General features: G+C 44.9%; 1 protein-coding gene across 1 annotated transcript in view; it reads left to right on the top strand.

Annotated features, from left to right (window-relative positions):
- Positions 1 to 357: 357 nt before the first annotated feature.
- PDGFRB (platelet derived growth factor receptor beta) overlaps positions 358 to 26,043 on the top strand; it is a 91,297-nt gene continuing 65,611 nt past the window's right edge. The window contains exon 1 of the mRNA XM_063120858.1: positions 358 to 496. The gene's annotated coding sequence lies outside the window, so the exon portion shown is untranslated. The remainder of the gene's footprint in view (positions 497 to 26,043) is intronic.

The following is a 26,043-nucleotide window of genomic DNA, read 5'->3' as shown; positions in this document are numbered from 1 at the left end:
AGCTTTCTTCTCCTTCTCCAGAGTGGACCAAAAGCTGAGCCAAGTAGGATTTAGAACAAAACGGAAAAGCACCACCACAAAACCACGCATGCCTGGCTAAGACTTTCTTCTTGTTGCTGTGGAAGCCGGGCTACGGGGTAGCAGCACAGCCTTGGATGCTGTGTCGGATGCTGAGGGAGCGGGACGGTGGGGCGGGGAGGGGGGCAATAAAATGCACAGCTAGAGGCACTAACAAGGCGGCGGGAGCGCTGGACAGCGGGGAGTCGGGACGACACCCCCCTCCGCCGCCGCCTCAGCCCCGCCTCTCCGGGCTCAGGACTCCCTCCCCACACGTTTGGGAAAGGGCTGCCGAGCTCAGCTGAAGAAAGCGTCGGCCGTGTACTCAAGGCAACCGGGGAAACTTGAGGAGAAAGAGAAGAGAAGGGGGTGGGCGTAAAGGCGCCGCAAGTTCTGGGCACTCTTTGGCGAGAGCAGTTCTGCCCCTCTGCGGAGTAAGGTAAGCCCCAAGCGGTCTCCTTTGCTCTCATCAGTTAACCTCCGCTTTGCTTTTCCAGCCTGAAAGCGAGCTGCGAATGGAAACTCTTTTAGCAAATCCAGATGTGGAGAGCCCGCAGTGGCTGTTCCCTTCCAAAAGGCCAAAGCCAGCCAGTTTTCCTTTGCAGACTCCCGCGTCCGTCCTTTTCTGCCTCCCTTTTCTTTCTTTCGCTGCTTTCCAAAGGGCATCGCCGCGCAGAGCAGATTTCAGGGATTGTCTTCAAAGGGAAACGAGGAAAGAATAAGAGCTGAACCTTCAGCCCAATAGATACAATGGAACGAAGAACGTTGGGGATATTGAAATGGAATCTCCGTCTCCGTCTCCCCGTTTGAAAACGTCCCTCCGAGAAGCAATGGATAGCATTTAAACGAGGGAATTGTTCGCTGTATCTTGCAAGCTCCAGAAAAGAAAAAGGCAGTGGCGGGGATTGCGTCCGTGTGCGTGTGGGTAGGCAGCCTGTTGCTTCTTGCAAAGGTTGTTAACAAGACTGAAGAGTCCTCTGTGGTGCACACGCGCAGCAGACCTCTGTGCTTAATAACAGGAGAGAACTTCTACGCTGTGAGATACGAAGTCCTCTTATTAGGTCTGCTTTTGTTAGTAAAAGATAACGCCCATGAACCTGATGTGCGAAAATATTGTTCTGAAGCTCAACATCTTGGAAGCACCAAAAGGGATTGGTCTAATAGTACATGTCACTTTCATACAGGTGCTGACAATTGGACAGAGTGACCATAGCTACCACTCTAATAACCACAGGACGCTTATACCGATCAGACTATTTGTCCATCTAGCCCAATATTGTTCTACTCTGTGATCTCAGGACCAGGGTCTTCACCTGACCTGCTGCTACCTCCCTGATCCTTTCTTTCCTTTCCCACCCCCCTCCCTGCTTTTCTCTTTCTCTTTCCAGGAGATGCTGGGGATTGAACCTGGTATTTCATGCATGCAAAACATGTGCTCTGCCGCTGACCTATCTTTCCTTCCAGGCATCTCCATTTCTTATATAGGACTAAATGAATTCACACACCAGCGTTTCTCATGGTGTAAAAATGGATACACCATACTCTAAGAGACATGACCTATTGCCTTGGTACTTTAACAGCAACCAAAGTACTTGAGGATGTGCTGGTGTAGCACGGAGCATGAGCCCGGTGCTAGAAATTCTCAGCTCAATTCTCAATCCACCTATGAACTCTTAGGGCGCATTCAGACAGCATAATAACCAACCCTGCCCTTATAGTCCACTCCACATATCACTATTCACATGTTGCGCTTAGGCGACATGCTAATAACTCATCCATGGAGGAGGTTATAGGGGCAGGGTTGGCTATTGCTCTCTCCCCCCTCTCACTGAATGCCTATCCTGGTTCCCTTACCTTATGGGGTGCCACGATTCCGTGGGGAGGGGCAGAGGGTGGGAGAGATACTCCCCTGCCTCCTTCTTGCTACAATGGCAGCTGTGGAGAAAGATGTGCTGCGCCTGCCACCAAAGCAAGAAGTGGTGGACGGGTCGCCTCGCCTGTCATGGAGGAGATCCGTCTGCCAGGGAAGGAGGCAGTGGCATGGAGTAGTCTCATGCTGTGCTGCCTCCTTCCCCATTTGTTGTGCGACCGAGGGCAGAGAGAGATACTGACAGCTCTCTCACAACAAATGGGAAAGGAGGCGTTGCAAGGGGCATACCATCCTGGACTGGGGATGGTATCCCTCTGTAACGCCTCCTTCCCTATCTGTTGTTATGCAAGGATGTAGAGAGATGATGTCAGGAGAGTCACTCCTGACATTGTCCCCCCAAATCACCTTCATCGCAAAGTGGTAGCAGCTGGTGATGGGGAACACTAGGAGCTCCTGCCTCTCTGAAGCGGCAGCAGGAATGCCTAGCATCCCCTGTTCACAGTCACCAGCACCTCTGTGGCAGGGTTGGAGAAGAGGGCCATCCACATCCGTGGAACATGTGGGGTGCCACAATTGGCAGTGCCCCACCCAGGGACAGCATGTGCCTGTCCCAGGAAGGGCATGGGGCACCGCGGATCATGGCACCCCACCAAGGGATGGTATGATCAGCAACTCCCCAAGTGGGCTGGGCAGGAATGGCGGGGGTGTCTGCCTCTCTTGCCTTGCGACTCTGTAGACAGGGGAAATAATCAATGGAGCCCGCTACATGACACAATAATCAATGGTTGTGCAGGTAATCAACTCTGCACACAGCTGATTTATTGGTTATTTCTCGAAATAACCAACTGTGGCATAGTTTTCCCCAACAGATGACACAATACTCAACGGTGGACTATTTAGTCTACTGTGGACTATTTAATCAACCGTAGACTATTGTGTCATCTGAGCCCAATCTTAGACAAGCCACTGATCTCAGGTACTTCAACCCCAGTTTGTAATATGGTTGGCAACAACAGTTAATACTGGCCTGGTTTGCTGTGTGATGACGTTTGAGATAATGTATGTGATATGCATTGAGCACTAAGGGAAAACTGTAAAGGCAGCACCTTCCTTCTCTAGTGTGGTTGGGTATGATAATGTTTTACTGTCTTCACAGCCAGCAGTTCAAAAGACAATTTTTTATTGCGTGTCAGTAAGTTGACTGATGATTTACATCTTTGATCTCAACTGATGTGTAGTGTTGTTTGAGATGGGTACCCTTGTGATCCATACTAGAAAGACGTACCAGTGCCACTTGCTTAAGTGTCTGTATTGTGTGAGATTTTACAGTGTTACAGGAGTGAACATTTCAGTAATATTGTGAGGTTCTCTGCTTTAAAATTAAGTTTAAAAATAAAGAAAAGTCACATGGGCTGAAGTCTTTATAGAAATGTAGTTTACAGAAAAGGTTGTGCTGTAATACTATCTATATGTAATGTCATCCTGTTACTATGACTTCTTTTGAGCCATTGATTGTTATGAAAGTGGAATTAAGGTTATACTGTTATACTGTTATACTGTTGTGTGAAGTCCTCAGATCTGCAGTCATGAAGAACATGGGTGGGATTGAGTGAGAACTAGACAAAATACAGAGTAACTTCCATAAAGCTACTCAAGATAATAAGGATCCAAAAGTGTTAGATGAGAATAGCTCAATCTACAGTCCATACACACACAAAAACTGACAGCTTTCCAATCCAAGGCAATGAAGAAGGCAGTGCTTTAAGGTTTCAATTGTTTGTTCTACACCTCACCTTTCCCCCTCTGACAAGACCTCTCCAGCATAGCCCAGATGCCAAGATGACTCCAGGGCACATGCCCCAAGCCCAGGTATGAAAAAGGAATCCTGGGCCTTAGCTAGACCTAAGGTTTATCCCGGGATCGTCCCGGGGTCATCCCTGTTCATGCAAATGACACACAGGATATCCCAGGAGCAGGCAGGGATGACCCCGGGATAAACCTTAGGTCTAGCTAAGGCCCTGGCCACCCTACTTGATCCTCCAGCACTCTTGATCTTCAGGAGGCCAAGCAGAGTAGGTCTTAGGGGAAAGATTGCCCTCTAAGCTGCAGTTACAGCCTCAAGAGGGTCAGCTGACCTCCCAGCTTGAATACTGCCAGCTGACTATACAAGCCAATTGGAAAATACCAGGTCCTATAAAGCCCTTAACCAAGTCATCCTATCAGGGACCTTATAGGGACTGAAAGGCAGTACATAAATGATGTCATAAATAAATAAATAAATAAATAAATAAATAAATAAATAAATAATACAATTGGTCTTGAGTTTGGGGACTGCCTGGTCTCTTTTCCTGACTGCTGCTTTGCTGCTTGCTTTTGACCTTTCACCTGTTTTTGGTACAGCTGTCTATTGCCAATTTCTGCCTGGGTCTGCCTAGCTCTGACTCCACACTAGCCTCTGGCTCTTTACTCCTGGCATAAGTCTGCTTCATCTAGCCTAGTTTTGAGCACATCTCTGTCCCTTCTGATCCTCATCTACTTACACCCAAGCTGGACCCTGCTGTAGACCATTTCAGAGCTCAGCCAAGGCCTTTCTGCATTGGGCTTCATGTGCAAGGAAGCAGGATGCATGGGAGAGAAATGCACATCTAACACACAACTGCAGACACAACGTCCTTTTGCTGTATCAGAACTTGCAAACATCCTATGTTCAAATTATCTGTTCTGTCAACTCTGACAGCGATTACCATCCATTTTAAGCAAGGAGAAGTAAGGGCTCTTCTACTCAAGGCTGTTAATGCCCTGGATCTACTTTTGGTTTTGCTGCAGAATTGAGATCTAAGCACTGCATGAAGAACATTTTCTTTCCAGTTTTTCTGCCACATAACCTCTAGGTCACACTGTGGTATAATGGAATAGAGAAAACACACAAGTAGAAAAAGCATTTTCTTTCACTTTCACAAATAATACTGCATTTTCCCTGCTCTAAAAAAAACACCTCAACGAAAGTGCTCTTTAAACACAGAAATGAAACTGGAGGTTCATGACGAGTTTACATAAATGCCTTGAATAGAAAATTCAAGGATGATTCTAGCATCCCTTCCCTGTTTCCCTCTAAAGGATTATCATGGCAGACAGTGCCACATCTGTTCTGAGGGGAGACCTTCATGGATCTTCATGATTAGAGTAGTCGATCAACCCTAGTGAAAAAAAATTATTTTTCCCCCCAGTAGCAGCATTGGTTTTCTTTCAAAAGACTTTGGAAAATTTCCAAACTGCTTGTCACATTTCAAATGACATGTTGGTTTTCCCTAACCATTTTTGTATGATAGCATCAGCACATTCAATGACAGCATGTGCTAGCATCATTACCCATTCATTCACTTCTAAAACTTCTGAAATATTCATATTTAATGGTTGTTTAGAAAGAAGTTTAATTTCCCCTATCCTTTTAGAACATGCTTGTGATGAAGTCCCATATGTTTCTGCCTGATTGCTAATATCATCTTTGGATGCTCTTCTCTGTGTGTCATCATCCACAATGGTGCAATGGTGGCTACCAAGGTAAAAGCCTTCTCTGTAGTGGCCCCCTATCTGTGGAAGGCCCTCCCCAGGCAGATCCACCTGGCGACTTCTTTGCCAGGTTAAGACTGTCCTCTTTAAGCAGGCATTTAATCTTTAATCTGTTCCTGTATTAATTTTATTGCTGGCTGTTCAGTGTTTTAACCATTTATAATGCTTAATATTGTTTCATTTTGATACTTTTATTGTTCTACTATTTATTTATTTATTTACTGTTATTTTGTTATTGTTGTTTGATTTTATTATTGTAGACTGCCTTGAGGGTATTTGCCAGTTAGGCGGCATACAAATCCAATAAATAAATAGAGATTAATTTATATCAGAGTGTATACAAAGCTCAAGATGGTAGTTATTCCAGATGAATGAACACTGAGCAAACACAAAATGTGAACCTGTGAATGTTTTAGGGCTTTTCTTAGTATTCCAGGTAAACAGCTGGTCTATACAGTACTTTAATTCTATAAGTAAGCTCACCAAGTGCCAAGATCTCATGGAGAAACATACCGTATAAACTTCACTGATTATTGGATATGGACATCAGCACTTCCTGTAGCAGCACTGACACAGTCATCATGATATAGCAGGAATTGCCACTGGCTGTAGGCTGATTTGATCATTCACATATTACTTTTCTCCATGCAACATGTTTTCTTCACAAATAGAAGAAAACTATTGCTTTCATAAAGCTGTTTCCAAATAAGTAGACTGTACACTAGTAGTTCTACTGAGTTCCTCCATCCCCTCCAACTCCAGTGTGCCAACAGTGTGCTGTTGATGCTCCTTGCCCGCCCACCGCTCCCAAGGTTCACAAAACAACCAGGCCAAGCTGTAACTCTATGACCTGGGAATTGTGGTTTGTGTCCTTTATCCCTGTTATGCTTTTTTGAGAATGTTCTCATGATTTTAATGGATGCAGCCTTTGTTTTAACTTTGACATTGTTTTGGGCTAGCTTGTCCCAGTGAGGCAGAACTTGGAGCCAAATACTGCTGGGAATTCATTTTATTTATTTATTTACTTAATTTTAAAAAAGGGGTGTGTGAGAGACAAATCCCAAAGAGAAAACTTTTGAAGGGAATGTATGAACTGTGCATTGTTTCCTTAGACTGAAAGCTGAAACAGCTCTAGAAAGCCCTTTCTGAAATGACGAGAAAACAGGGCATAATTAAATTTATGCTTTGATATTCTTTGAATAGGACTCAGAAAGTGTAGGTCTGTTCTCCATGCTTCCTACATGCATAGCAATATTCCTAATCTTGCTATATGCAACCTGAAGAGCTATTTCAAAAATCAGCCTCCCTCTGCAAGAGTGATGTTTGATGTAGTACAAGCAGCTGTAGTTAGAGGAGGAAAATGCAGTTGTTTTAGTGCATAAATTGAAATGTTTGTAGGTGTGCATAGAGGTTTGGATTTACGTATTTCAGTTCAGGGTGCAATGCCACTGTGGTAGGTGGTAGCCATCAGAATGCTTAAGGGATGTGTATCAGCCTCCATTCCAACTCTGATAATCTAATCAGGTCTTGCTTTATGCTCCTACTCCACATGAGGTGTGAACTGTCACAGCTAGAAGCAGGGCTTTTACATCATTTCTCCAAGGCTGTGGAATAGCGTCTGCCCAGATGTGCAAAGTTCCCTCCTAGGGTGGCCACTTACGCATCATCAAAAACAGAAGAAATACAACACCAAAAAAAGAGGACAAAAGTGAGCAGTGATTTACATAAAATTTGCATATGGTAGTTTTTGTGTATTGGTGTAAATTTAGAAATAATTGCTATAATTACGGCAGAAGTACAATACATCTGAGCATACTGGGGAAGATTGACCAGGTGACCTGGGGGCTGTGTTGACAATGGTGCATTGGTGCCACAAGTCCCCAAATCCCCGCAGTTTCACTCCTGCAGGGTTGTGCCTCATTATCCCCATGCCAAAGAGTGAGTGCAGGGTTTATATGGATCATGGAGGTGGGGAGCCACCGCCGCTGCTTGTCCCTCCCTGGCTTTTTCTCCCTTACCTCACGGGGCTTGAAGCCAAGAGAAGGGAGAACTTCCCCCCAGCAAAAGAGAGATTCTTCTCCACACCTGGAGGCAGGGGTGTTCTGGTGGCCATTGGGCTCATGGGCCAGCCCCCTCCCCCCTGCCCAGGCAGACAGTGACCAATCAGGCGACCAATTCATCATGTATAGATTCATCATCCCTGCATTGTCTGGTTGTTCAGACAGCTGCTTCCAGGTGGTAACTGTGGATGGGCAACTTTAAGGCCCTTGCTGCTCATCCTCCTTATGGTTCCTTATCTTTGAATTGGACTTGGACCAGACAGCTCTTCAAAGCAAGGATGCTTTCAAACAGAGGACTGTCCTCTGACAATCCTTTAGTCATCCTCTGTAAAATAGGACACATGTCCCCCGTTTCCCCTCTCCTTGCTGGCTCTGGGTGTGCTGCATGATCATAGGCGTGCGCAGCACATTTCATTAGGGGGTTCAGCCAGGGATATTTTTTTTAAGGTAAACATTGATTAAATAATAAATATATAATAATAAAGGACTTTTTTTTCATTCATCAAACAAACAAAATAAACGAAAACTGAAGTAAACTGTATTTTTTTTAATTAACAAGTAATCTGTACTTTAAAAATACACATTTTAAAATGGAGACTCTGAATACTATTTTTTTGCTGTAGTGATAACCAGGCATATATAAAAATTAGGGATGTGCTCCGCTCCGATTAGGAGCGTAGAAGCAGTAGCGGATTGGCCTGCTCCGCCTTACCCAGAGGCGGAGTAGGAGCGGACCGCGGACCCCCTAGAAGCAAGGCGAAGAGAAGCGACCATTTTTCGGAGCTCCGAGTTCAGTCGGAGCGCTCCGGTCGCCATCTTGAAAACATTTCGCCATAGGATTGCATTGCGGCAAATAATCGCGCATAACTACGTTGTTTTTGAAGCTATCGTTCTGGAAATTCTTGTGCACAGAGAGTCGTGGATGGGGGTCATTTTGAGACCACTCTCACCTCTCTGCGTGCTGTGGTTCACGTGCAATATTTTTTTAAAAATCGGGTCAACCGCGCGGCTCAAACTGCGTTTCGGCTTTTCGCCCATAGGATTGCATTGAGGGAAAGAATCGGGGATAACTGGGGGGGGGGTTAAGCTATCGTTCTGAAAATTCTTGTGCACAGAGAGTCGTGGATGGGGGTCATTTTGAGACCACTCTCAACTTTCTGCGTGCTGTGGTTCACGTGCAATATTTTTTTAAAAATCGGGTCAACCGCGGGGCTCAAACTGCGTTTCGGCTTTTCGCCCATAGGATTGCATTGAGGGAAAGAATCGGGGATAACTGGGGGGGGGGTTTAAGCTATCGTTCTGAAAATTCTTGTGCACAGAGAGTCGTGGATGGGGGTCATTTTGAGACCACTCTCAACTTTCTGCGTGCTGTGGTTCACGTGCAATATTTTTTTAAAAATCGGGGTTTGGGGTTTTTTTATTTATTTATTTATTTTTTTGGAAGCGATGACAGGCACATTCAACTCCCAATCCTGATGAGAATTGATCTCCTCAGAAAGCATCCTCCTCCAATCCCAGCGTTGGAGGGGGGACTAAGGCAGACCCACCCTGAGAACTTTCTGTTTTGTGTCTCTTTGTGGGTTGGCGTTCGTGGAGGGAACACTTAGTTAGTTAGTGCTCCTGCTTTGGACTTTGGAGATAGATTAGGATAGGTTTAGTTTGGCGCGTGTGTGTGTTTGTTTGCTTCTTTCTGACTTGTAGCTTAGTTTGCCCTGTGTTTTCCCCTTACTTTGATTTAATATAAACTTTATTTTTGAATTTTGGAGTGTGTGGTTGGGTTGGTTGCCCCCCCCTTCCCTGTATTAAAGCCTGACTGTTCTGCTTTTGTGAAAGCTTTCTTTTGAAAGCATACACACACTTTTTGTCCCATTTCCCTACATTTATATTCTTAAACATATTTTATTATATTCTTTCACATAGTCCATTAGTATATATTCTCATACATATTATATTAGTATTCATATTTTGTTCTTCTTATAGTAGTGGTTGGTTCTTTTCCCCCCTCCCCTCTCTTAAATCCTGATTGTGTTTCCTTCTATCTTCTATATACCAAATATACCAAAAAAATTGGATTCTCTTTTTCTTCTCTGTGTAACTTCGACGGAGTGGGCTGCTTTTGTCAAGTTCAACAGGCAGCCACAGATTGAGCATTTTGGGGAAAGCATACGCACACCATTTCCCTATTCTTAAACATATTATTATTATATTCTTTGACATAGTCTTAGTAGTCTATTAGTATACATTCTCATACATATTAGTAGTAGTATTCATATTTTGTTCTTCTTATAGTAGTGGTTGTCCCATTTCTTGTCCCATTTCCCTACATTTATTAGTAATATTCTAAAACATATTATTATATTCTTGTAGATATTCTTAGTAGTATATATATATATATATATATATATATATATATATATTAGTATATTCTCATACATATTAGTAGTAGTATATTTTATTGTTCTTGTCCCATTTCCCTACATTTAAACATATTATATTCTTCTTATACATATTCTTAGTAGTACCTTATACATAGTATTAGTAGTATTAATATTTTGTTAGTCATCATGAAAAGAGGAAGCAGGCGTGCTGAAAGCAGCAAGGCTCAGTCTGCCAGCAGTAAGCAGGCTTCCTCTCCTCCTGTGAAACTCAAACGGGCAACTCCTTGGCTGACTGCTCCAAAACAGAAGCAGGACAAGCAGCAGGCAGAGCCACTCTCTTCTGCAACTTGTGCCCGGCGTTCTCTTTTTGAGGGTGGGAATGGGAAAAGTGCCCGTTTGCAAGAGGCACGTGGCAGCAGTGCCATTAGAGGAGGAGGAGTATCCCCAACTCCTTCATTCTCCTTTCAGCCCACGAGCCCGCTGATGGACCTAGACGAGGTCCTCAGCACAGTGGAGGGGGGGGAGGAGGAGGAGGCGGTGGGCCTCCAGGATGTGGGGGCTGAGGAGGAGCAGCAGCAGGCCGAGGCTCTCTCCCCAGTCTCATCCCACACCCCTGTTTCTGTGGCAACACCAGAGAGCTCAGGCGGGCAATTGGTGGTGTCACCACGGAAACGAAAGACAAGCATCGTGTGGGACCACTTTGAGTTGGGAGCGGATCCCCGCTTTGCTGTCTGTCGCCACTGCAAACTCAGCCTAAGCAGGGGTTCATCGACAGGGCATTATGGAACCAGCAGCATGAAGATGCATCTTCATAGGCAGCACCAGGCGATCTTGCTGGGGAAAGAGGCGGGCAAGGCGACTGGTTCCAGGGGAAAGCCGAAGGCTGCTGCTGGCACTGCCACTCTAAGCTCTCCATCTCCCATCCCCACAAGGGTTAGGCAGGCAACCCTGCAGGACATGGGGTGGGGGAAGTATTGACCCACAAGATGGCGTTTTCCAATGCCCACCCAGGGTGCTACTGTGTTGGGGCATCTGCCGGGACTGACTCCTCCCCAATACTAGATCTATGACATGTCACTCTGCCTGCCCCTCTGCTAGCCTGTCCTCCTCGGTGACCGACTCGCTGGGATGGTTTGCGTTTGCAATGCGTGACTAACTGCAATGCTGGCTTAGAAACCAGCCATCACTTCCTTGTGCCCCCAGAAATGCCCGCAGCCTGCCTGCCTGCCTGCCCGCCTCCCCCGGGGTGCTGCTGTGGTGGGGCATCTGCCAGGACTGACTCCTCGCCTACTCTGCCTGCCTCTCTGCCCGCCTGGTGCCTGGTTTGCTCCCAATCGTCCTCCTCTGTGCCCCTCAAGGCGTAACTGCTGGCTTAGAAAGAAAGAACCAGCCATCTTTGCCTCACTTTGCGCCCACTTATGGGTTGGTTTGCTATGCGTTAGTGCTCAAGCCATCCTTGCGGCACTACAATGCATGCTGCCTGCCTGCTTTCCCTCCCTTCTCCCCTTCCCGCCTTGCAGCGATGGTGTATGTGTCTTGCTTTGACTAAGGGGAGAAGTCCTTCCTGCGCTCACTTAGACTTTATCAAATTCAATAATCCCTTTTTCAAATGTGCCAGAAGATTTAGGGTTATCTCGTGGCATGTTGGGATTGCCTTGGAACTGGCCCCATTGAGCTGTCTGCAATTGCAACTTTAAATCCCTGACATACTGGAGTGTTCAAATTTCAAAAGTTCCCCTAACATCAGGGGATGATGGGATTGCCTTGAAACTTGGTGTCCATGGGGACACATGGGTAAGCTGTCATGGGACCAAAGGATAGGTTTCTAACGTGCAAATTGACGTAGTTGTAGAATGGGACTTGATTTGGGGTGAGTTAAAAAGTTTAAGCCGCGCCAAAAATCAGGGGATGATGGGATTTGCTTGCAACTTGGCGTGCATGTGGACACATGGATAAGCTCTCATGGTGCCGAGTTTGAGGTTTCTAACATGCAAATTGACGGAGCTATCCCAAGGGGTGTGAATGGGGTGCCCGATTTTCATAAATTCCCCAAAAATCAGGGGATGATGGGATTGCCTTGAAACTTGGCGTGCATGTGGACACGTGGATAAGCTATCATGGTGCTGAGTTTGAGGTTTCTAACGTGCAAATTGACGTAGTTGTAGAATGGGACAATTTGGGGTGAGTTAAGCCATGCCAAAAATCAGGGGATGATGGGATTTGCTTGCAACTTGGCGTGCATGTGGACACATGGATAAGCTCTCATGGTGCCGAGTTTGAGGTTTCTAACATGCAAATTGACGGAGCTATCCCAAGGGGTGTGAATGGGGTGCCCGATTTTCATAAATTCCCCAAAAATCAGGGGATGATGGGATTGCCTTGAAACTTGGCGTGCATATGGACACGTGGATAAGCTATCATGGTGCTGAGTTTGAGGTTTCTAACGTGCAAATTGACGGAGCTATCTAAAGGGGTGTGAATTAGGGTTATGGGAGGTGCGTTAGAGGGTAGAGCCGCGCCAAAAATCAGGGGATGATGGGATTTGCTTGCAACTTGGCGTGCATGTGGACACATGGATAAGCTGCCCTGGTGCCGAGTTTGAGGTTTCTAACATGCAAATTGACGGAGCTATCCCAAGGGGTGTGAATGGGGTGCCCGATTTTCAAAAATTCGCCAAAAATCAGGGGATGATGGGATTGCCTTGAAACTTGGCGTGTGTGTGTATACGCCCATGAGGTGTCATGGTGCCAAACGTGAGGTTTCTAACTTCAACGGAAAAAAAGTTGTTTACTTTTTTAGCTTTCAATGCAACCCTATGGGGGGGCAAAAACGGAGCTCCGGATCCGATCCGGAGCTCCGAGCGGAGCGGAGCGGAAGTGGGCGGAGCGGGGGCGGGGCGGAGCGACCCGCTCCGAAAAATGGCGGATCTGCAAGTGAAGCGGAGCGGGGGGTCCGTGCACACCCCTAATAAAAATACAGTCAATTTTCACCATCTTTAAATTTAATCAGATAATGACCTAATCCAAACTTACTAAAACAGATTCACATTTAAAACAGATTCTATCACATTAACAACAATGAGTGTCATCTTAAGTTCCAGCACCATACAGAGAATACACCATACATCAAATGCCCTAATAATGATTTTAAAAGATTGCCCTGTGTGCTGCTGAGCAAAGAATTTGGAATGAGGTCCAGGAAAGAGACTTCTGGGGTGAATATAGTGAGGACGAGGGGTGGCTGCGAGCCTAGCGTAAGAGAGGGCTGGCTGGCAAGATTTGGAAAACTTGGGGGAGTGTAGGAGATCTGGAACTAGGGGCATCTCTGGAAGGCCGCGAAGGGGCTATTGGCAGAAGACAGGAGATGAAGGAGAAAAGAGAGGATGGGAAACCGTCACAAGGGCACATCAGTCTTCTTTACTGATCAATTGTAAGCTGCTCCGGGAGACTTTTAGGCTGAGGTGCGGGATAAAAATACTCTAAATAAAAATACTCTAAATAAAATAAGGGCAGAAGAAGAGGATTGGCGTAGGGGGAAGCCCTGGGGAAAGAAGAGAGAGAAATGCCCCTATGTGTGGGGTAGAAGAGGGAGAGAGGGTGCAGACAGGAGAGGTATGAGTGTCCCGGAGGGGAAAGGAAACAGAGGTAATGTTTAGCCTTGAGGAGAAGCCTGAGGGGAGACATGATAACACTCCTCAAATACTTGAAAGATTGACACACACAGGAGGGCCAGGATCTCTTCTCGATCATCCCAGAGTGCAGGACACGGAATAATGGGCTCAACTTACAGGAAGTCAGATTCCAGCTGGACATCAGGAAAAACCTCCTGACTGTTAGAGCAGTATGACAGTAGAACCAGTTACCTAGGAAGGTTGTGGGCTCTCCCACACTAGAGGCCTTAAAGAGGCAGCTGGACAAGTATCTGTCAGGGATGCTTTAGGGTGGATTCCTGCATTGAGCAGGGGGTTGGACTTGATGGCCTTGTAGGCCCCTTCCAACTCTGCCATTCTATGATTCTATGATATATTGTTACCATCCTTGGGCTCAATTCTCTGCCTGTTCAGACAGAAAAAAAGTCCTACAACTTCCAGAATGCCCAAGCCATCTATGCTGGCTGGGACATGCTGGGAGCTGTAGGACTTTTTCTGTCTCCAAATCATCCCCCCAAGTCACAGAAAACTACAGCCACCCCCACTACAAACATGCATTCATTCAGTCAAACAACCAGGCATCCCATTCAGACATCAATACACTCACACTGTCAGCACACGTGTGCATGCACACACATACACACACTCAGCATCACTCACTCCAAAAACACACATACATGCACACGTGCATTCACTCCAAGACCCCATGCACCCCCACATTCTCTCTCACACACAAACCTCAGTCTTGCCTTCTCCTCTATCTTCTCCTCCTCCTGCTTGCTTCTTCTTGCTGCTTCTTGTGCTTCTTCTTGCTGCTGCTTCTGCTGCTGCTGCTTCTGAGCTGGGGGGTGGGGTGCTGGAGGCTGCATTGTTGCACGCAGCCCCCAACCCCTCACCTTGCTCTCATCGCCCACCCCACGCGGCGGCCATCTTGAATCTCGCCCGAACTCACGTGAGATCTCGGCTGTTGGCTGGGTCTCACAGAATTCCCAGCCAGCTGCCAAGATCTCGCGTGAGTTTGGGCGAGATTCAAGATGGCTGCCGCCACTCACGGGAGAAATTTAGGCCCGGTAATTTGGAGTTATGGTTGCTGCGGGCCCAGTAACCACAACCCCGGTATTTTGGCAGGGACGGGGCAAACATGGCGGCAGCAGCATATTAGGGGGTTCAGCTGAACCCCCTGAACCCCCTGTCTGCACGCCAATGTGCATGATACATCTTTTTCATTAGCCTTTATTTTCATTGACTAGTCTGTTGTTTTTCTTGCTTGATCACTATTCTGTGTTTTTTATCTTGTGTTTTCATCTATTTTAACATTTTGATGAAGCCACCTTGAAAAGGCAGCATTGAAACGTTTGAAATAAGTAAACAGCCAAGCTAGCTATACAGACAGACTACTATCTTTAGTAACCACGTCCATCTCATAGTCAGTGTTAAACAAATCACAGAACAAGGGAGACAATACTTTATTACATGTACAAGCAGTAAATTTTCAAGCAATATGGGATTGTTCTTTTTTCAGGACGAAAGCAGATTAACTAGGAAAGGAAGCAGCGTCCCAGCATTGCCACTATTTCTGCATCCCAGATGGTAAAGGGCAAAAAAAGAAAGAAAAGAAAAGAAGCAGGGAACAATGTCTATTGGACTGGGAAATGGCAGAGGCAAAGGAATAAAGAATAAAATTATTTTAATGGGTGAGGCATAAATGTACTCTTGAACCTGTCTTGTGCTATTTTTTCACTTACGATTTTTTTAAATTTTTGAGCAAATATTTAGAGAACAAAGTCATTATTATTATTATTATTATTATTATTATTATTATTATTACTACTACTACTAGTAGTAGTAGTATCCCACCTTTTGCCCAATACTGGGCCTCAAGGTGGCCTTACAAAATTTAAAACATACATTTTAAAACCTAGGAAAAGAAATGTAATTTAAAAAAAAAATACAATATTAAAACATGAAACGTTTAAAATACATGACAATTTTACAAGTCCTTAACATAGATGGAGGACCAGATTATTTTCCAAAGGCCTGCTGGAACAAAGAAAATTTTGCCTGCTTCCGAAAGCACATCAAGGAGTGAGCCAGTCTAGCTTCTCCGGGAAGAGAGTTCCAAAGCACTGGAGCAGCCACCGAGAAGGCCCTCTCCCATGTTCCCACCAAGCGCGCCTGTGAAGATGGTGGGACTGAAAGAAGGGCTTCCCCAGAAGATCTCAAAGCAAGGGCAGGCTCATAAGGGAGAATACGGTCTTTCAGATAACCTGGACCCAAGCCATAAAGTCATGGGGCAATAATTACATAGACACAAAAGAACGGAGCAAAGACTAAAACCTAAGATCCTAATATGACAAAATGCTATATTAAGAGAGTTTGAATCAAGATCTGAGATTCATATTTTTAGGGACTGAAGAGCTATTGCCCTAGTTTCCAGTGGAGGCTGGTGGCTCCAGCGTCAGTGGGCAGAAAATCTGTTCCAGGTTCCTGTCAAAGCAAAGCATCTTGGAGAGCTCTTTTAGAGTTCTGTCTGGTTCTGACTGAAACCCAGAGCAGATTCACCATCCCACTGACCTCGGAGCCACCAGCCTCCACTGCTAGTTTCTGTTCCTAAGAGGAGGCAATCCTGGACTACAGATGTTTTCAATGGCATGGAATGGGTGCTAGAGAATTGCTGATTCTTGTAACACTTTACAATGTCCTGGATTCTATGCTTGGATAAGCCTTTCTTGTATCTACTTGTTTAGTGGGAAACCATAGCCAGAAGATAGGCTGCCAACCTAACACTGCTAATGGTATACAGGGCCACTTTCCCGAGCTCTACCATCATTTTCTCAGAGCATGCAAGATTTTAAGGAACTGTGACTGAATTCTTAATGCTACCGAGACACAGTAATTGGCACCAATTAAATTGCTACATTCATGTTTGAATTGCTTTAACTGGCGAGACACACTGTCTTATTTATACTGAAAGTATGTTTGCTTGTGGTTTGCTCTGAATCAGGGCCAGGAGAAACTAAACCAACTTGAGCCTCTTTCTCTGAAGGCAACATTCTTCCTAAAGTAGATGCCATCTCAGTTTTAGGGCATTGATCCTTTCTTCCTCTTTTTTCTTTTGCCTTGGACAGGCTGTTAAATAGAAGACCTGCTCACATGAAACCTGGGAGTTCATTTTTGTGTGAATATGTGTTGTCCCCCTTTCCTAAAGAACTGCAGTTTTTCTTTTCCAACTTTGGGAACTTTCCAAGACATAGTTGCAGCTAGGAGAAGAATTCTTTCAAGCTGGGGAAAGCAGGGCATTAACTGTTCAGTCCCCAGAGATCTAAATCTCAGATCTTGATTCTAATTCTCCAGATCTAATATAGATAGTTGGCACAAGTACATTCTGAGAGTTGAACAAGAAAGGAAAACTTGATATCTGATTGGCTGTAGTCAGATTATGTTCCAGGTAAGCACTGAGATGCAAATCAAGTTTTTTCTACTCTGGGGATGCCCTGCAGCAAGTTAAAAATAAGTAGGGGTGTGATCCGCTTCTCCTTGGAACGGAGAAGCAGAAGTGGATCGGGGTGATCCGCCTCTGCTACAGGCGGGGAAGCGGATCGGGGGGCTGGAGAAGCATGGCGAAGAGAAGCAACCATAAGCGGATCGCTTCTCTTTTCGCAGAGCGCTCCACCCACCATTTTGGATTTTTTTCTCCCATAGGATTGCATTGCAGAAAAGATTAGTGGATAACTTTTTTGTTTTTCAAGCTATCTATTTGAACCTTGCTGTGCTTAGAGAGTCATGGGTGGGGGTCATTTTGAGCCTATTTTCAGCACTTTACATGCTGCAGCTTGCTTGCTATTTTTTTAAAAAAAAATAGGTTAAAAAAAGCATGAGAGGTACCTTTTTCAACCCCACAAGCCTCCGGCATGCTTGCTCCCAGTGCTGCCTGTCCTCCTCTGTGCCTGCCTCACAGGGATGGTTTGCATTACTGGCTTTGAAACAATCCTTGGCTCACTTCGTTGTGCCCCCAGAAATGTCTGGTGCATGCCTGCCTTCCCTCCTTCACCTGGGTGCTGTTGTGGTGGGGCATCTGCTGGGACTGATTTCCCCATAGATCTATGGCATCTCTGCCTGCCTCTCCACCCGCCTGGTGCCTGGGAGCCGTACTACATGATGGGCTTTGTGGTTCAACCCCACAAGCCTCTGGCATGCTTGCTCCCAGTGCTGCCTGTCCTCCTCTGTGCCCACCTTGCAGGGATGGTTTGCATTACTGGCTTTGAAACAATCCTTGGCTCACTTCGTTGTGCCCCCAGAAATGTCTGCTCCATGCCTGCCTTCCCTTCTCCGCCTGGGTGCTGTTGTGGTGGGGCATCTGCTGGGACTGACTTCCCCATAGATCTATGGCATCTCTGCTTGCCTCTCTGCCCGCCTGGTGCCTGGGAGCTGTACTACATGATGGGTTTTGTGGTTCAACCCCACAAGCCTCCAGCCTGCTTGCTCCTAGTGCTGCCTGTCCTCCTCTGTGCCTGCCTCGCAGGGATGGTTTGTGTGTGTCTTGCTTTGACTCAGGGGATAAGTCCTTCCTGCACTCACTTAGACTTTTTGAAGTTCCAAATAAATTTTTCAAGTGTGGAAGAAGATTCATATTTAGGTTTATCTACTCCCCAATTCATGGCATGTTGGGATGTCCTTTGAAATGGCCATAAAGAAAGAAAGCCCATTGAGCTCTCTGCAGCTTTAAAAATTCCTGAGATACTGGGGTGTTGGATTTTCAAAAATCCCCCAATGATCAGGGGAGGCTTGGATTTGCTTGGGACTTGGCATGCATGTGTATACATGGACCAGCTGTCATGGTGCCTAATTTGAGGTTTCTAACATGAAAATTGACTCAGTTCTAGCATGGAACTTGAATTAGGGTGAGTTAAAAGGGAAAAGCCCCACCAAAAATCAGGGGATGATGGGATTTGCTTGAAACTTGCCATGAATGTGGATCTAGATGGCATCTGTGAGGGTGCATGCTTCCAAGTTTTTATCTGTAAAAATGTCAGAGTAAATCCCATTTCTGAAAATGGGGTGTTGGATTTTCAAAAATCCCCCAATAAACAGGGGATGCTTGGATTTGCTTGAGGCTTGGCATGCATGTGTATACCTGGATCAGCTGTCATGGTGCCTAATTTGAGGTTTCTAACTTGAAAATTTATGGAGATATTGAAAGGGGTGTGAATTGGGGTTAGGGGTGATGCTTTAAAGGTTAAAAACCCCACCAAAAATCAGGGGATGATGGGATTTGCTTGAAACTTGCCATGAATGTGGATCTAGATGGCATCTGTGAGGGTGCCCACTTCAAAGTTTTTATCTGTAAAAATGTCGGAGTAAATCCCATTTCTGAAAATGGGGTGTCGGATTTTCAAAAATTCCCCCAAAATCAGGGGATTCTTGGATTTGCTTGAGGCTTGGCATGCATGGATAAGCTATCATGGGGCCAAGTTTGAGGTTTCTAACATTAACAGAAAAAAAGTTGTAGGCATTTTTGGATTTCAATGCAAGTCTATGGGGGGGGGGGGAAAGCAGAGCTCCGATCCGGATCCGGAGCTTCGCAGCGAAGCTGAGCGGACCATAGGCAGAGCGGAGCGGATTGGACCCAATCTGGAAGTTGCGAATCTGGAAGAGAAGCGGATCGGGGGGTCCGTGCACATCCCTAAAAATAAGAGACTTTTAGTTCCATCAGACGAGTGTTTTATTGCATACAGGCCACTCACAGATTTTCACGGGTCCCTCTCACAATGTCATCTGCCTGCCATGTGCCTCCCAACCCTTCTAGCCTTCTTCGTGCCACAAAAAAACACCCCAGTAAGTCCGACATTTTTAAAGACAGAAGTTGTCGCTATCTCCTGCTGTGTGCAGGAGAAGCAACGTCATCAAAACGGCCAACTGAATGGGCTACGTGCACATTGTTTACTTCCTCTTTCAAAAGAGGAGGTAATGAGAGACAAATGCACAGACGGAAAAGCGACGGTAAGGAAACACGATTTTCCCGTGTAATGACGCTCTCTTTTTTTCTAGTTTCTGTACTGAGGCAGTTAACAGAAACATTATAAGTTACTGAAGGATGAGATATAAGCTTCTAGTCCTTTGCTAGATGACAAAATGATAGTGACCTGTGTAACTATAGACACTATTAAGGATGAAATAATATTTTCTAGGTTGAAAGGATGTATTTTTCTGATGGACCATTCTCTTATGTTTTGGGGTTGATGTTTTGGGGTTGTTGTTGCTGCTGCTGCTGCTGCTGCTGCTGCTGCTGCTGCTACTTTCTAAAGTTTCGTACCATTTTCTAGTTCTGGGTGTTCTGATGTGATTATCATACTGCCTGCCTGGTTGAATTCCTTTCTGGCTGGAATCCAGTGGGAGTTAAGATCATATTGTCCTGTGCTGTGTGTGTGTGTGTGTGCGTGCGTGCATGTGTGTGTGTGTATTTTCCCATGACACCCTCAGTGCATTTTCTCTGGAAGAATCAGTATTCATATCATATTTAGGGCACCTCGTGAAAGAATGACAGTTATGTTTGAATTAACACCCAGGCAGTCACACCTGGAGTTTCCTTTCTATATCAGTTTGAATGATCTTGTCTATTTCTTATTTTTACATGTTAGCCAGTAAATCCCAAGCTGCCTTCACAATGGCATCATTATTATTAGATAGGGAGTAGTTGTGAATATGTGTGAACCCCCCACCCACCCCAAAATGGCTCAGGTCCAAACTAGATGTGGCATCGTCATGTGCTTCTTTTCCTTGGCTTTAAAAACAACAACAAAACAACAACAACAACAACAAACCCTTTGGAGGCTGTGGATTTAAGGGGCAGAACAGCCACATCCTTTTCCTGGTGGCCCGTTTTCTAACTCAAAATCACCCCTGGAGCGGCTTTTGTACTTGTTGGGGAAAAGATACAGGTACTATTAGTAATTGTATTATAGGGGTTTCATTACAGCTTCCTGCAGAACCTAGCAGAAAGTTTTCTACTTGACATTTTTCCCCAAGAAACCTGGAATTTCTGTGTGTGGTTGTGACTGATGTTATGCCATGCTTGGAATGAGTATGTCTTGGCTAGTTTCCTCCTTTCCTTCTTGTGGCTTTCATATCCCTGAAAGATGGAGAAGCTTATAGAACTAACAGAATGTTCTCTGTGCAGTGTCTACTGCTGCTAAGGAGAACTGACTGAGTTTTGATAAGTACGGGGCTGTAACAAGCCAATAATTTTGGCATTATTTGCATTGTCTGGGACACATAAGAAATAGGGAACTTGTTTAATTATTTTAGTAAGTGAGCAAGATGCGACCCATGAGTTGCATAATGAGTGAATTACCCTGTTTTAAGAGATAAGCATCACAGAAGTGGGATGGAAGAAAGAGATAAGGAGGGACCAACGTAACAGAAAAGTCAAGCAAGATCTGGGTCTTCCAATCAATCCCTAAAGTAACTTCACAAACAACTTTATCCTTTTTAGTCCAAATCTCATTTGGACAATAGCAGCCAATAAAAAAGTACATCTATGGGCATCATGGATATGCTATGGAACCTATAGGAGGTTTTTTGTTATTATGTGAGCCACTTTGAGTTCACTTAGTGAAGAAGAGCAGGATATAAGCTGTATGCATGGCTTTGTTGGGAAGAAAGTCTGTTTGCTCATTTAAAAATATATTAAAAGCAGGATATGTTGGTTCTGGTATCAGAGAGAAGGAATAAACTGTGTTTAAATATAAGGGAGAAGAGAAAAGCAAGTAATTTTATAGTATTTTAAAAATAGCTTCCTGCTATTTCAAGTATCTTTCAATATAGTTGCAAAACTACTCTGGGAATGGTGCCTGTGACATCACTTTGCTTCAGTGATGTCATATGCACTAGCCAATAGATGCTTGCAGCACAATGTAGCAGTTCAATTGAATCAGCCATTATTTTCTTTCTCCAAGGAGGAATTTAGTTTTCCTAGGTTCTGCTACTAGCATGCCAAAAGCCACAAAATAGCTTGTCCAGGGAGCACATTGAGACAGGAAATATATAGCCTTGTATTGCAGACAGAAATGCTTTTATCAAACCATCCTTGTTGCTTTCAAAATATTATCTGTCTGAGTGTGAGATCCTACCTCTTCCTATAGAAGGAGGAAGAGAGATGATCTTGTTCTAATTAAATTCAACATTTGTTTGTTAATTGGACCTAACCTTAAGTAAGAAAAAGCCACATTATCCTTTTTGTGATCAACAGTAATTGAGCCAATAATTTTATGTTGTAAATATACAAAGCAGACAAGATTTAAAACGGAATGGCAAAATGAATAAGCAGGATGGAAGCAGAGCTGAAAACTGAGGACAGGTCACCTGACCCTTCATCCATCATTCTAGTCACTGAAGCGCAACATAGCTAGAGTGACCATATGAAATGGAGAACAGGGCTCCTGTATCTTTAACAGTTGTATAGAAAAGGGAATTTCAGCAGTTGTCATTTGTATGCATTTGTATCTTGACCAGATACAAAAGAGGGCAGGGCTCCTGCAACTTTAACTGTTGTGATGAAGAGGGAATTTCACCAGGTTCTCCATATATACAAATGACACCTTCTGAAATTCCCTTTTCAATACAACTGTTAAAGATACAGGAGCCCTGTCCTCCTTTCCATAGGGTCACCCTAAATATAGCTCCAGCCCCTGTTTACATGCATATGGTGTTGACATGGGTGAATGGGATCATGCCTGATGGCCCTGCCCTTGACCTATGCATATTCAGCCTTCATTCTTACAAGTTATTTGTATGTAAGCTGTTTCCATATGTTTAAGAACCTTGAAGAAGGGAAAGTCTCTGTCCAGTTGGGCAATTGTAGGCTCTGTTCTGACTGTTGAGCCAATCAGCACAATGATGGGTTGGGGGATTGAGATCTCTCCTTTGTTCGGCCTCCAGTTCAACCTGAGGCTCCCAAAGACAGTGCTCCCATGTGGCTCCAGGATTGTAGTTGCTGACTTCCCCACCCACTCACTCCTGGTAGTAAGTTGTCTTGCAGTGGCAGAAGTAGTTGCCAGTGAATGGGACTGGGAAGGAATTTTATATGCACACCAATTGGAAAAGACTGTGCAGGGTTTTTGCCTTCCCAATTGCAAGATTAATTCTATTGTAAATAAGTTAATCTGTGTGGATGCTTCATTTTATAGCTTTTGTCACAACTTACTTTGGCCTGATAGGCATTGGGCTGGATCCATTGGTGAGGGGGAGCGGGATTGGCCGCCCTGCTCCCCCACAGTGAAGATTCCTGTAAGGTATCTCAGGGACGTGGCACCAAGACCAGGCCAGCATGGGTTTTGTGAGCTGGTTACGTCTGGGGATGTAGAAAGGGGTTCACAGTAGCAGTCCACACCGTGGTGTGCCCCAGGGTGTAGAAGGGGGTTCACAGTAGCAGTCCATGCTGTGGTAACGTGTCCCTGGCCCTACCATCCACCACCAGTGCACCTGGCATGTGGGCCAGGAAGGGAACCGGTCAGCAGGCGGGCAGGCCAATTACAAGATCCATGCCCTATGCCTCCACCAAGCCTATTCAAGTGAGTCAATAAAATTGTGGCCAATTTATTATCCATCCATGCCTGCATGTCTAATTTGTTCTCGTCCCTTCGCCAACCAGACCCAGTAAGCGCTACTCACACAAACAACTTACATAGACTAGAATGAATACAATGCATGTTGGGACTGTTATACATTCATCTGGTTTTCCTTATTCAGGTGAATTAGATGGATCTTTACGTTCTCTTTTACTATCTAGAATTTGTGCTCTTATCCTTAGTTATTATTGATAGAAATTCAGAGAGGATGGCTTAGATAGTCTTAGGCTTCCTGTTCCTTCATGCTAAACATGCTAAACCATTGCTCCATCCCACCCACTCAAACTATCTCTTCTTTTCCAGTTCGCTCCCTTTTTTCCCCTTTATCTGATTTATCTTTAGGGATCAACTGCAGCTGGAATAGTGCATGGGAATCTGCTGTTGGTTCAGTCTCCACCACAGTGGCAAAGCTGAAATGGTTGTAACCAAGCATTTGAAGGAAGCATCACGCCTACACACCAGTAGCATATCTCTCTCTCTCTCTCTCTCTCTCTCTCTCTCTCTCTCTCTCTCTCTCTCTCTCGTTCTTTCCTATTCCTTAGGAAAACACTTTCCTTTAATTAATAAAGGATGATGGATCACAGTAACAGATTTATCTTCTCTGCCTGTTCCTTTATACTCTAGTTGTGGAAAAGAGGCTTCCCACAACTTTAAAGAAAGCTTCCTTCCCACAACCAGGTGAACCTGTTTTTCTATCCAATTTTTACTAATTATCTGATTTTTACTTTTTCTCACCCACTTGAATGGATAGTCTTAGCCTTCCTGTTCCTACATGCTAAACAAGTGTTCTGATCCACCACACTTCTTTATTCTGATATTCTTGCTGTATTGCCTTCCACCATCTGCATCTCTAAGAGATTGTCAGCATGTTCATCTTCCCCATTGGGGAAATAATTAGGGATGTCTGGATTTTGTGAAATCTGTCCCACGTGTGTTTCATGGATTGTGTGGTGCATTAATTTCGGTGTCCATTCACAAATGGACTTGAATTCCACCCCCACCCCCAGTACGTGGAAAAATACAAAATAATTCCATATCAGGGGTCGCAACAATTTATGTAATTGATGTTAGTACGTAACATTTAGCATTCTGTCCCCCATTCTATTCAACTTTTGCACTCCCTCTGAAGGAGCAGGTTCGTAGCTTGGGGGTTCTCCTAGAACCATCACTGTCACTTGAGGCTCAGGTGGCCTCAGTGGCACGGAGTGCTTTCTACCAGCTTCAGCTGGTGGCCCAGCTACACTCCTATCTGGACAAGGATAACCTAGCTTCAGTTGTCCATACTCTGGTAACCTCCAAATTAGATTACTGCAATGCTCTCTACATGGGGCAGCCTTTGAAGACAGTTTGGAAGCTGCAGCTTGTGCAAAATGCAGCAGCCAGATTAATAACTGGAACTAGAAGGTTCGAGCATGTAAGACTCACTCTGGCCCGCTTGCATTGGCTGCCTGTACATTTCCGAGCCCAATTCAAGGTGCTGGTTTTAAACTATAAAGCCTTACACAGCTTGGGACCACAATACCTGACAACGCCTCTCCTGACATGAACCTACGCAAAACATCTAAGGTCCTCCTCCAGGTGCCTACTCCAAGGGAAGCTCAGAGGATGGCAACAAGGGAGAGGGCCTTTTCAGTGGTGGCCCCTCAATTTTGGAATGATCTCCCTGACAAGGCTCATCTGGTGTCAACATTGTTATCTTTTCAGCGCCAGGTCAAAACTTTTCTCTTCTCTCAGGCATTTAACAGCATATGGTGAGTTTTTTAACTGACCCCAGAATAGTTGTTTTAAACGGATATTGTATGTTTTTGTTTGTATTTTATGTTTTTTATGGTTTTAAATTTTGTATATTTGTTTTTAACGTGCACTGTTTTTAACTTTTGTAAACCGCCCAGACAATTTCCACTATAGGGCAGTATATAAATAATAATAATAACAACTTTTCCTTGTGTATATTTTCCAGCATGGCATATACTTGCATATTTTCCTATGAATAAATTTGCATGAATTTCGGGAAAGTAAAATAAAAAAGATCCAAAAGTCCTTAGACTCTGCAAAGCCTGAGGAGGCCAGTCCATGGCAGATTCCACAGGTCGGATTCTTAGAAATCCAAATTTATTTTAGTTCATCTCGGATTTCTCCAGCATCCCTAGAAATACTCTAGTTTCTTCCTCTCCTGCAAATCCCTTCTTTGATGTGAAAGCCAACCACATCAAGGGTGCACAACCTTTTCAGCCCCAAGGGCCACTTTTTGGGCTCTGGGAGCCACACACTTGTACACTTGTACACACACAATTCTGATACAGACCCCATTTATCTTGCCAGTAGCAGTCGTGTGGACAGAGCAATCTCTATAAGGATTGCTGAGAAATGTGTGTGTGCATATACTTGTATGTAGCCTCCAGAGCCCAAAACATGGCCCAAGGGCAATCCCTCAGTAATCCTGATACAGAGGGCTCTTTTCTCACTACTGCTACCAGTGAGGGAAGAGCAGCTTGTATCAGAATTCCTGGAGGGAATTCAGTGGCAGGGGGCTGTGGCACCATTAGGGTGAGTGTGGGTGTGGGTGCGCGCACACGCAATCCAAGACTTGGGGGCTACATACAGCCCACAGGCTTCAGCTTATGCAACAGTATTTATTTGGTATGTTTGCAATGTAAATGCTCAGCTATATTCAACCTTGTGCCACTGGTATACTCCAGGAACTTTGGAATGCTGTGTGTGCGGTATATTTTACTTTGTCAATAATCGAGATGAAAAGTCACCTGGCCACTAGCGTTTCGCTTCAAAAGTGGTTCTGCGAGAGGGGAGTGGAAAGGATTAATTGGTGGTCTGG

The sequence above is a fragment of the Elgaria multicarinata genome, chromosome 3 (assembly GCF_023053635.1).
Source record: "Elgaria multicarinata webbii isolate HBS135686 ecotype San Diego chromosome 3, rElgMul1.1.pri, whole genome shotgun sequence".
Classification (NCBI taxonomy): Eukaryota; Metazoa; Chordata; class Lepidosauria; order Squamata; family Anguidae; genus Elgaria; species Elgaria multicarinata.
This window is presented reverse-complemented; position numbering and strand designations above follow the sequence as displayed.